This window comes from Alligator sinensis, unplaced genomic scaffold (assembly GCF_000455745.1).
Source record: "Alligator sinensis unplaced genomic scaffold, ASM45574v1 scaffold1086_3, whole genome shotgun sequence".
NCBI classification, from domain to species: domain Eukaryota; kingdom Metazoa; phylum Chordata; order Crocodylia; family Alligatoridae; genus Alligator; species Alligator sinensis.
Window position 1 is genome coordinate 533,724 of NW_005841975.1, and position 11,586 is coordinate 545,309.

Consider the following 11,586-nt stretch of genomic DNA (forward strand, 5'->3'; position numbering starts at 1 on the left):
CCCCCTTTCCCCGCCGGCTTTGAATTGTGGACGGATTAACTGGCTTGGGCCCCGCCAGCTGGAACAACTCGTGTGGTTGTTCAGATGACGGGACCACCTGCGTCGTGACCTCAAGCGGCGTGAGTAAAGTTTTTTGCAACCGATAAGTTGTCTCTGCCTCTCCATTCACCAGCCCGCCCTAACGTACGAGCAATTTCTAACATAACTCGAGTCGGCTCTGGCCGTCCGAGACACTGCCCGCATTTCCAACCTGTCCAGATCCACCTGAATACATTTACCCGGATCCTCCTTCCTCCGCTTCTTGAAAATGGGGACTATATTGGCCCTTTTCCAGTCCTTTGGGACTTGCTCTGAGCACCATGAGTACTCAAACAGCTGTGCCAGTGGTTCTGCTATGACACTGGCTAATTCCTTCAGCACCCTTGGATGAAGATCATCTGGACCTGCTGACTTAAACACACCCAGAACTTCCAAGTGTCCCTTCACCAAGTCAGCACTAACAGTTGGTGGGCTGGTGTCCCTTTTGTGCCTGTCTATGATCCAGTTGGGAGACTTTTCCTGATCAGTGTTCGGGAATACAGACGCAAAACACTCATTGAAGAGCTCAGCCTTGACCCCACCATCTGTCACTAATTGCCCTAGTTTGTCCTGTAGGGGTCCTATGCTACTCTGCACCTTTTTTTTACTTCCTATATACCTGAAGAAGGACTTGTTGTTGTCTTTAATTGTTGTTGCCAGCCTAAGTTTCAGTTCTGCTTTGGCCTTTCTGACTGCTTCCCTGTAGGCAGTGAGGCACCAAAAGCATCTGCCTGCATCCATCGATATGACTTAAAATAATTCATAGATCAGAAGAAAAGTCTACCATGGAGAAACAGGACATGTCATATCCATAGCTCTACAAGAAGTCATCTAGGGCTGGACTATGATAGACTTATCCAAGCTGAGTAGTGACTAACTTTTTGAGTGGTCCCACTGAAGTCAGTAAAGAGATCTAATAGAGAGTGAGCGTAGAGTGTCAAGGGCCCACAGCAAGGTGGTAGCCCTACACTTCAGGAGGGCCAACTTCAGTGAGATGAGGAGATTAGTGGGAGAGGAACTGGGGTCCTTGAGGGCAGAGGAACTCAGCGTCCAAGAGGAGTGGTCGTTCCTTAAGGAAACGATACTTGGGGCCCAAGGGGTGTCCATCCCGACAAGAAGCAAGGGGGGTAGGAGTGTCCAAAAGCCCCCCTGGCTCACCAAGGGTGTCCGGGAATGCCTGCTTGCCAAAAAGGCGGTGTACGCCCGGTGGAAGGGGGGTGTAATCTCCAAAGAGGAGTATACCTCCTCTGCTCAGGCCTGCAGGCGGGCTGTTAGGAAGGCCAAGGCGGATATAGAGCTCGGATTAGCATCCAGGATTAAGGATAACAAAAAGTCCTTTTTCAAATATATTGGGAGGATGAAGAAGGCGCCGGGTAATGTGGGGCCCCTGCAGGATATGCGGGGCAATCTGGTGGTTGCGTCAGAGGATAAAGCGGACCTCTTTAACCAATTCTTCACCTCCGTTTTCTTGTGCAGGGACCGGGACTTCCCTGCTGTGATAGAAGCCGGACGCGAGGGGATCACCTTCAGACCTCAGGTTGGGGAGGACCGGGTTAGAGAGCTTCTGGAGGGGCTGGACGCATTCAAGTCAGCGGGTCCGGATGCTCTCCACCCCAGGGTGCTGAGGGAGCTGGCTGGGGTTATTGCAGGGCCCCTGGCACGGCTCTACGAGCGATCGTGGTGCTTGGGCCAGGTGCCAGACGATTGGAAGGTAGCTAATGTGGTCCCCATCTTCAAAAAAGGGAAAAGGGAGGACCCGGGCAATTATAGGCCCGTCAGTCTTACCTCAATCCTGGGGAAGCTCTTTGAGAAGATCATCAAGGAGCACATTTGTGATGGGCCGGCATCCGAGATGATGCTCAGGGGCAATCAGCATGGATTTATTAGGGGGAGATCATGTCAGACCAACCTGATTGCCTTTTATGATCAGGTCACAAAGGCCATGGATGCAGGTGTCGCGGTGGATGTAGTCTTTCTGGACTTCAGCAAGGCCTTTGACACCGTCTCTCACCCCATCCTAATTAGTAAACTAGGCGACTGTGGCATAGATGCCTACACGGTCAGATGGATTGCAGATTGGCTGAAGGGTCGCACTCAGAGGGTGGTGGTGGATGGATCATATTCGACTTGGGGGGAGGTGGGTAGTGGAGTCCCTCAGGGCTCGGTCCTGGGCCCTGCGCTGTTCAATGTCTTCATCAGCGATCTTGATGTTGGGGTGGAGAGCAACCTGTTTAAATTCGCTGATGACACCAAAATTTGGGGGGAGGTGAGCACGCTAGCAGGGAGAGAGAGATTGCAGAAGGATCTGGATAGGTTACAGGGGTGGGCAGACAGGAACAGGATGCGTTTCAATACGGACAAGTGCAGGGTGCTGCACTTGGGTAGTAGGAACCAGCAGCACACTTATACGATGGGGAACTCCCTACTTGAGAGCACGGAGGCGGAAAGGGATCTTGGTGTCATTATTGACTCCAAGATGAACATGGGCCGACAATGCGAGGTCATGGTTGGCAGGGCTAACCGGACCTTGTCGTGCATCCACAGGTGCATCTCGAGTAGAGCCAGGGAGGTGATCCTCCCCCTCTATGCGACGCTGGTCAGGCCGCAGCTGGAGTATTGTGTCCAGTTCTGTGCGCCCCATTTCAGGAGGGATGTGGACAACATGGAGAGGGTCCAGAGGAGGGCCACCCGCATGATCCGGGGACAACAGGGCAGACCCTACAGTGAGAGACTGCGGGACTTGAACCTATTCAGCCTCCACAAGAGAAGGCTGAGGGGGGACCTGGTGACCGTCTATAAACTCACTAGGGGGAACCAGAAGGGTTTGGGGGAGACGCTGTTTCCCCTAGCCCCTGCTGGCATAACTGGACTCATTTGAGTCCCGTTTTTTGTTTAGGGTTCTTTTGTTGTTCTCCCGCCCTGGCGGGGGGTCGGGCTAGAAGATCTATTAGGTCCCTTCCGACCCTAAAACTATGAAACTATAATAATGAGTTAAGGTACCAGAATCTGATTCCCAGTAGATTGGAATTAATCAAAATAGCAAACAAATAAAGTGTGGGAAGATACAATTATGATAAAACATCTTTAAGAAGCAATTTCAGCCAGGGATACAATTCATCATTCTTAACCCAAAGGTATGAAGAATACAGCTGATTTTTCCAAATACAGTATGTCTGCAACTGAATAGGCAAAATATTGCCTCATTGCTGAAATGTCAAAACATGTACCTGAGCAAAAATTGCATGTGATGAGGAAGCATTTCCATAGACACACTGTGCACTGGAGATGCCAAATGATCCTATTACAGACTTATCAAAGCAGCTGGGATTAGTAGAGATAAAACAACTTTCAGTGCTGGTCTCTCCCTTTCTTTGCTCCTTTGTTTGTCTAAATAGCTGTTTTGGCGAGTGCAGAGAAATAATAGGAGGTAATTATTGCTTCATGTAATGTTCCATGTTTAGTTTTGTAATCCTTCAGTTCAGTTTATTTTCATTTTAAGCAAAAAAGTTCCCCCTGGAATATTATAATCTCCTTCTAGCTTTCGAGAGCTCTCCTCCTACTTCTGAAGGGTTCATGATTTAAAATATACCTGATTGCAATACAAGGTCAACAAGAGGCCCAGAGCTGCAGGCATCAAATGTACTGATGAAGGGATCAGTTTTAGAGGTAGTTCTTATTGATTAACACAAACATCCAAAGTAACAAGGCAAGCCACCAGCAGCAAAATCCCCAGTAGCATACTAGGGACTTGATCCATATTTCCACTGAAAGCAGTTGCTTTTGGCTTCTCTGGAGGAGAATCAGGAAGCAAGGGCCAGATTTTCAAAGGTATTTACTTGTCTAAAGATGCAGACAGGGATTTTCAAAAGTGCCTAATATCGAAAGCTAAAGCCACCTTTGGCCAAATCCTCTTTTACCCTAATGGCCCTCGGCATTAATTAATTTAATTGTGAGATGGCATCTGAGGAAATTTATCTCAGATCCCAAGAGTCCCGCATTCTGCCATGCCAGATGTTCAAAGATGTTCCATTTTATCCAGGATAAAATTCCTTAGTTCCCATTGTGCATCTGCCAGCATGTGCAGTTGGCTGCATGCATCTCAAAGCATGGGCAGCCAACTGCACATTCCTTGATTTACAGGTTGAAAGGGCATGGGTAGCTGAGGGTTGAGGAGGTCACCAGCTCCTCATACCATGGACCTGTCATCTCAGCACTGGGCTGCATGACATGGATGTAAATGTCCCTGATATCCTAAGCATGGCAGACCACTGCTCTAAGCAAAGAGTCTTTATTGTACCACTGCAGTTCCCTCTGTCCTCCCTTGGGCCTTTACTTTCTTTCCCTGCTGTTACATTTTGGCTCCGTTAGTTTTGGTGAGCCTTGTATGCCTGGCAATCCTGTATGCTTTACAAAATTTGCTGGACCTTTTGGATTAGAAATCTTATTAAATCCACTCTTCATTCCTTTACAGCCACTTTGGGCCTAAGCAAATCCTTTTGGATCAGGAGAAACAGGTGCCTCGTGTGTGCCAGGAAGCCCATCACTCTCCTTGAACCCCAGAAGTCCCAATAATACCATTACAGGCAGTGATCTACCCAGGTAGATCTCTGGGTCCTAGCTGACCAGGGAGACCCAGAACTCTGCTGATACCCTGAAATTCAGGAAGTAACACAAACATGAGGCAGCTAGTTTGAAAGAAGTTTAAAGGAACAGTCAAAAATGTAAAACTCCTGCAGCTAGGAAGGTGTTTAAAAAAATAAAAAGTGTATTCCAGAAATCAAAAAGGGTACCAAGCAGACCAGTAATAAGCCCCCCTTATGGTTTAATAGCAGAGTTGAGGGCTATTCAAGGCAAAAAGGCATCCTTGAAAAAGTGGAAGATGTGCCCAAATGAGGAAAGCAGGAAAACTCACAAGCTTTGGCAGGTTAATTATAAAAGCAAATAAGGCAGACCAAAAACGGAAACTGAGGAGCATCTAGCAAAAGATGCTGAAGTTAATCATAAAAACTTTTTTTTTTTCAAATCAGAAGCAAGAAGCCAGCTGAAGAATTGGTGGGACCATTAGATGACCATGGTGTAAAAGGTGTCCTCAGGGATGATTAAGCCATAGCAGAGAAGCTAAATGAATCCTTTGCATTAGTGTTTACCGCAGAAGACACTGGGGGAAATTCCCATGCCAGATAATCCTTTCTAGTAGAAGGGTTTGAAGAGTTAGACCACATTGAAGTGACAACAGAGAAAGTTTTAGAGCTAATTGATAAAATAAATAGTATGTAACCTATCATTACAAACAACCCCTGTGTCAGATGACTGGAGAGTTGTGAACCTAACACCCACCTTCAAAAAGGGTTCCAGACGTGATTCTGGGAACTACAGAGCAGTGAGTCTTACTTTCATCCCTGGCCAGCGGATGGAATCTATAATAAAGAATAAAATCAGCAGCCACATGGACAAATATGATCTGCTGGGGAAGAGCCAACAGGATTTTTAGAAAGGGAAATCCTGCCTCACTGATCTGCTGGACTTCTTTGAAGGTGTTAACAAGCACATGAATGAGGAGGGATCCAGTTAACATATAATATATATGGACTTTCAAAAAGCTTTTAACGAGGTCCTTCACCAAAGACTTTCAAAAAACCTGAATTGTCACAGGATTGGAGGGAAGGTTTTTTTGTGGATTGAGAGGTGGTTAAGAGATAGGAAACCTCAACTATATATACACAATGCTGGTTCTGAACTAACTGTTATGACTCAGGAACGAGTCCTTGGAGTCATGGGAGTCAAAGTGCAGCAGCAAACAATAAAGTCAATAAAATCTTGGGCAACATTTGAAAAAAGGAATTGAATATAAAATGGAGAACATTATCGTGCCATTACTGAAATCCATGCTGTGCCTGCATCTTGAATACTGTGTATATTTCTGGTCCCAACATCTCAAAAAGAATGTAGTAGTATTAGAAAAGGTACAGAGAAGGCAACCAAGATGATCAGCGGCCTGCAGCAGGTACTGTACCAGGGGAGGCTAAAAAGGCTAGGAAACTTCAGTTTGGAAAGGAGAGGGCTGAGAGGGGACATGATAGAGGTCTATAAAATGAAAGGTGTGGACAAGGGAGCTGCTTTTCACTGAGTCCCAGAATATTAGAATTAGGGGGCACCCACTGAAATGAGTAGATGACAGGTTTAAAATTAACAAGAAAAAGTGTTTTTTGGTGCAACATGCAGTTAACTTGTGGAATTCATTCCCACAGGAAGTAATGGAGGTAGAGAGCAGAGCCAGGTCCAAAAAGAAACTGGATAAATTCATGGATGATAAATCTATCAATGGATATTGCACAGAATGGTTGGAGATGTTTCCTCTGACATCTCCAAACCAATAAAGATAGATGCCAGGGAGGGGATAGATCACTAGAAATATCTGGTTCAATGCACTCCCTTTACAGCATTTCTGCCACTGTCAGAGACAGGATACAGGCCTAGGTGGGCCATTCATTTGACGCAGTCTTGCACTTCTTATATGCTTATGTTATGAAGTGGTTCACATTAGGAACAGTCAGAGGTTTACCAGAAAGCAGACAACCAATGTCAAAGGAAGGGTGTCAGTCCAGTTCCTAGGGTGTTAAGTCAAGAGTGAAGACAAGATCATGGCCAGAGAAAGCAACTGATCAAGGCCAGGAAATCTAAGACAGGAACAAGACTAATCAGAATCAAACAAGCATAGGGGTAACAGCACTCAGCAATTTTACTGTTGGGAAAATACCCTGCAGGAAGTAGGAGGGATTTATAGCCCTCCAATGAAGGGCTCGGGGCTTCTGTTGGTCTGACCAGGTCATAGTTTCATAGTTTCAGGGTCGGAAGGGACCTAATAGATCTTCTAGCCCGCCCCCCCGCCAGGGCGGGAGAACAACCCAAAAAAAAAACAAAAAAACAAAAAAACAAAAAAAAAAACAAAAAAAACCCACTCACCCTAAAAACAAAAACGGGACTCAAATGAGTCCAGCCAGGTAAGTATCCAGCCTCTTCTTAAAGATCCCCAGGGTAGGGGCCAGCACCACCTCCCTTGGAAGTTGGTTCCAGCTCCTAGCCGCCCTAACTGTGAAGTAGTTTTTTCAGATGTCCAATCTGTACCTCCTCTCCATCAACTTGTGCCCATTATTCCTTGTTATGCCAGCAGGGGCTAGGGGAAACAGCGTCTCCCCCAAACCCTTCTGGTTCCCCCTAGTGAGTTTATAGACGGTCACCAGGTCCCCCCTCAGCCTTCTCTTGTGGAGGCTGAATAGGTTCAAGTCCCGCAGTCTCTCACTGTAGGGTCTGCCCTGTTGTCCCCGGATCATGCGGGTGGCCCTCCTCTGGACCCTCTCCATGTTGTCCACATCCCTCCTGAAATGGGGCGCACAGAACTGGACACAATACTCCAGCTGCGGCCTGACCAGCGTCGCATAGAGGGGGAGGATCACCTCCCTGGCTCTACTCGAGATGCACCTGTGGATGCACGACAAGGTCCGGTTAGCCCTGCCAACCATGACCTCGCATTGTCGGCCCATGTTCATCTTGGAGTCAATAATGACACCAAGATCCCTTTCCGCCTCCGTGCTCTCAAGTAGGGAGCTCCCCATCGTATAAGTGTGCTGCTGGTTCCTACTACCCAAGTGCAGCACCCTGCACTTGTCCGTATTGAAACGCATCCTGTTCCTGTCTGCCCACCCCTGTAACCTATCCAGATCCTTCTGCAATCTCTCTCTCCCTGCTAGCGTGCTCACCTCCCCCCAAATTTTGGTGTCATCAGCGAATTTAAACAGGTTGCTCTCCACCCCAACATCAAGATCGCTGATGAAGAAATTGAACAGCGCAGGCCCCAGGACCGAGCCCTGGGGGACTCCACTACCCACCTCCCCCCAAGGGCATATGATAGGAATAATTTAGGGGTTTTGTCTATTGTAACTGATACAGTGAGACTTGTAATATTGCTTTTTTGGTTTAAAAATTAAGATAGAAATTGGTCAAAATAATTGTTTCCTCTCCCTCCAAAATATCAACTTGTTGTCACTACCCCAATCTAAAATACATTTTGAGTAAAACAAAACACCTGTTTTTGGGCAGGGGGAAGATGGAGGTAATTTTATTGGTTTTTGTGTTTCCAATGCAGCGCAAAATATTGAAGAAAGCCCTTTCCAGGAAGTAGTCAAAATGTTTTACAAAGCATTTATATATTCTATTCCTCCTTTCCTTCATTGAATCTTCCTTAATTCTATGTATTTTATTGATACCCCAACTTCCCCTTTCTCTGTCACTTTTCTGAAATAACAAAGCTATCCATCTCATTTATAACTAAAATCTGGATATCATCTTCAGCTTAGCTCCCCCTATCTCATATCTCAACTCAGAATATGCCTAAATCTTGGCGATGATATGTATACAGCATTTCTAAGACTTAGATTTTCCTTCTCATCCACTAAGGTGAAGTGGGCCTGGATGTGAGATTTGCATTGCAGTTTGATTCCCTCATTTCTCTTCCTCCTCTTTATTCACAATCTGCATTTAAAATAATGCAAATAATGCATAATAAAATGTCCCTTTGACTCCATCTAAAATGCTGCTTCAGTAGTAATATTTCTTCCTCAAGTTGCTTGAATCACATCACACTTAAAACTTTTATGGATCCTTTAGAATCGTAGAGAAGTAGGAACCGAAGGAACCTCCATAGATCATCTAGTCCAGTGGCTACCAACCAGTGGATCTCGATCCACCGGTAGATCTCGGAGCCTCTTGAGATAGATCTTAGAGCCTCTTGGAGTTGATCTAAGGCTGGGGTGGGGGGGCTGAGTGCCTATGTTCATGCACTCATGTGCCCCAGCCCAGCAGGTCAGTCCATCAGGGTGGGAAGGGGCAGGGGCTAGATTGTGGCCCCTGTGTGAGGGATAGTGTAGCAGAAGCAGGAGCAGGGTAAGTTGAGTGAGGCCCTGGCTGGGTGGGACTTACCTGCTGGGGAGGTGCACCCAAATAAATTTTACTCCCTCTGCCTCAATCTGAGCCCCCCTCCTTCCCTTCCCACAGACTTACCTGCTGGGTGGAGGGAGGGGAGTGGTGGCAGCAGCACATGTTAGATCTTGGGTTGCTTTTAAATGCCAAAGGTAATCTCCTACTTAAAAAGGTTGGAGACCACTAATTTATTCAACCCCCTGCCTGAGGCAATATTATCCCAGTCCAAATCCATTGTCTAACCTATTAGCAAAATCTTCACAGTCAACCCTGAGACAATCGCAAGACTGCAACCTAACTAGCCACAGGTAAAGCAGAGGGAACACAGCAACCAACATCCTGCTGTTAGAAAAGGTTGTTAAAATATACTCAAGGGGAGTGTCCAGAGGAGTGGGGACATGCACTGTGCAGCACTGAGCACCTGTCTACAGCTCTGTGCATGACACACACCACAGATGCAGGCATTCCCCACACTACTACATCACTGTTCAGGGTGAGAGGGGTTTGACCCTGGGAGATCCAGGAACCAAAAAACCCATACCTAAAAAGCAGGCCAGTTCATGTGGCGGTAGTGCTCACCACCCAAAACCAGTTCCTGGCTAGCTAGAGCCATGCTCCAGCTTCTGGCAAGGCTCGCTGCTACAGGATCACCATGGCTGTAGCTTCCAGAAGCCCTCAGGACCCCAAGTAAGGCTTCTGCAGCCATCGCTGCTCCCCTACACCACCTAGGGCAACATGCTGCACACCAGAACAAGTGTGGCATAAGGCATTCCCCAGAAACAAGTAGCAGTAGCACACATTGTGCCACTGCTACTTGTCCCTGGGGAAACACGATCCCACTCATGGGGTCATGTCCAAGAGATCCAAGGAAGAGATCCATGCTCCCTGCCACAGAGAAAGGCAAAAAACTCCACAGTCCATAGCAATCTGGCCAAGGGGTAAAATTCCTTCCTGACTTCAAATATGGAAATTTGTCTGACCCTGACCAGGAATCTCCACATGTTAGTCTCAGCAGCCTTGGTACATCCCAATCAAAATTCCTAGCTCTGGCTGCAGCCAACATCCAATGTGTCTGAGGAAGGCAAAATAACAATAAAAAGCAAACAAAAAATGCCCAAACCAAACCAAAACAACCAAACAAACCAAACAAACCCAAAAACCCCAACAACAACAACAACAACAAACACCTAGCATATTTAGCAGCAGGAAGGGGGGAAAAGTCCTTCCTGGCCCCATGTGGCAACCAGCAAAGCCTAAGATCAAAGAAAAAACCCATACCAGAAAATAGATATAGCCCATATCATAGCTTACCAATTTTTGTCCAACTTCTTCTGGAATACCTCCTTCTAACAGAGAAGACTCCTTCATTCCCCACCCCAATATCCATTTTAAACCTTTGCTGCAACTCCAATCTATTGGTCCATGGTTTACTTTTTTCAGCAAGAAATATAATATGCTTTCCTGCAGGGCCGACTCCTCTGCCCTCATCCGTCGCCGCTGCCAAGGCATCAAATCTGTTCCCCAGCTGAACCTGGGGTGCTTCCACCTCTCTCCACCTAGCAGCTCTAGATTTGGGCACCATCTTCCACTCCTGCGATGGCTGCGACTCCTGTGGGGGCTGTACCGTGGGCGACCGGGCCTGCAGGGAACAGAAATAGGCATCACCAGAAATAGGTCACCTGGTTCCCTATCAGGAACCTCATAAGAAGGCCCCGTTGAGCTGGGCCTACTATTTGGCCAGCTTTCTGGTGATGTTGTAGTTTGGGTTTCTGTCTGTGGGTATGAAAGATCCAGGTTTGCATTGCAGGAATCCTGACATGACTATTCTAGAAAAACTGACCAAGGAACTAGCATCAAAATTATAGTTGATAAAGTTCTTCTTGTAGACAGAAATGTTATGGAAGAGGCAGTCCTGGACCATGATACCAGGCTTCAGCAACACTTATAGAGGTGTCAGTAGTGGAACATGAGGATGAACATAGACATGTTTCATAGTTTCATAGTTAGTAGGGTTGGAAGGGACCTAAGCAGATCATCAAGTCCGCCCCCCTGCCATGGGCAGGAAAGGATGCTGGGTTCAAACGACCCCGGCTACGTGATTGTCTAGCCTCCTTTTGAAGAGCCCCAGGGTAGGGGTGAGCACCATAATTTCATAGTTTCATAGTAGCTAGGGTCAGGAGGGACCTGAACAGATCATCTAGCCTGACCCTCTGCCACAGGCAGGAATGAATGCTGGGTTCACAAGACCCCAGATAGCTGATCATCCAACCTTCTCTTGAATTTGCCCAAGGTAGGGGCGAGGACCACTTCCCTGGGAAGTTGGTTCCAGATTTTGGCCACCCTAACTGTAAAATATTGCCTTCTGATCTCTAACCTCCCCCCTCAGCCTCCTCTTGCTGAGGCTGAACAGGTTCAGGTCCTTCAGTCTCTCCTCGTAGGGCCTGTCCTGCTGCCCTCTCACCAAGCAGGTGGCCCTCCTCTGAACCCTCTCCAGGCTGGCCACATCCCTTTTGAAGTGCGGTGCCCAGTACT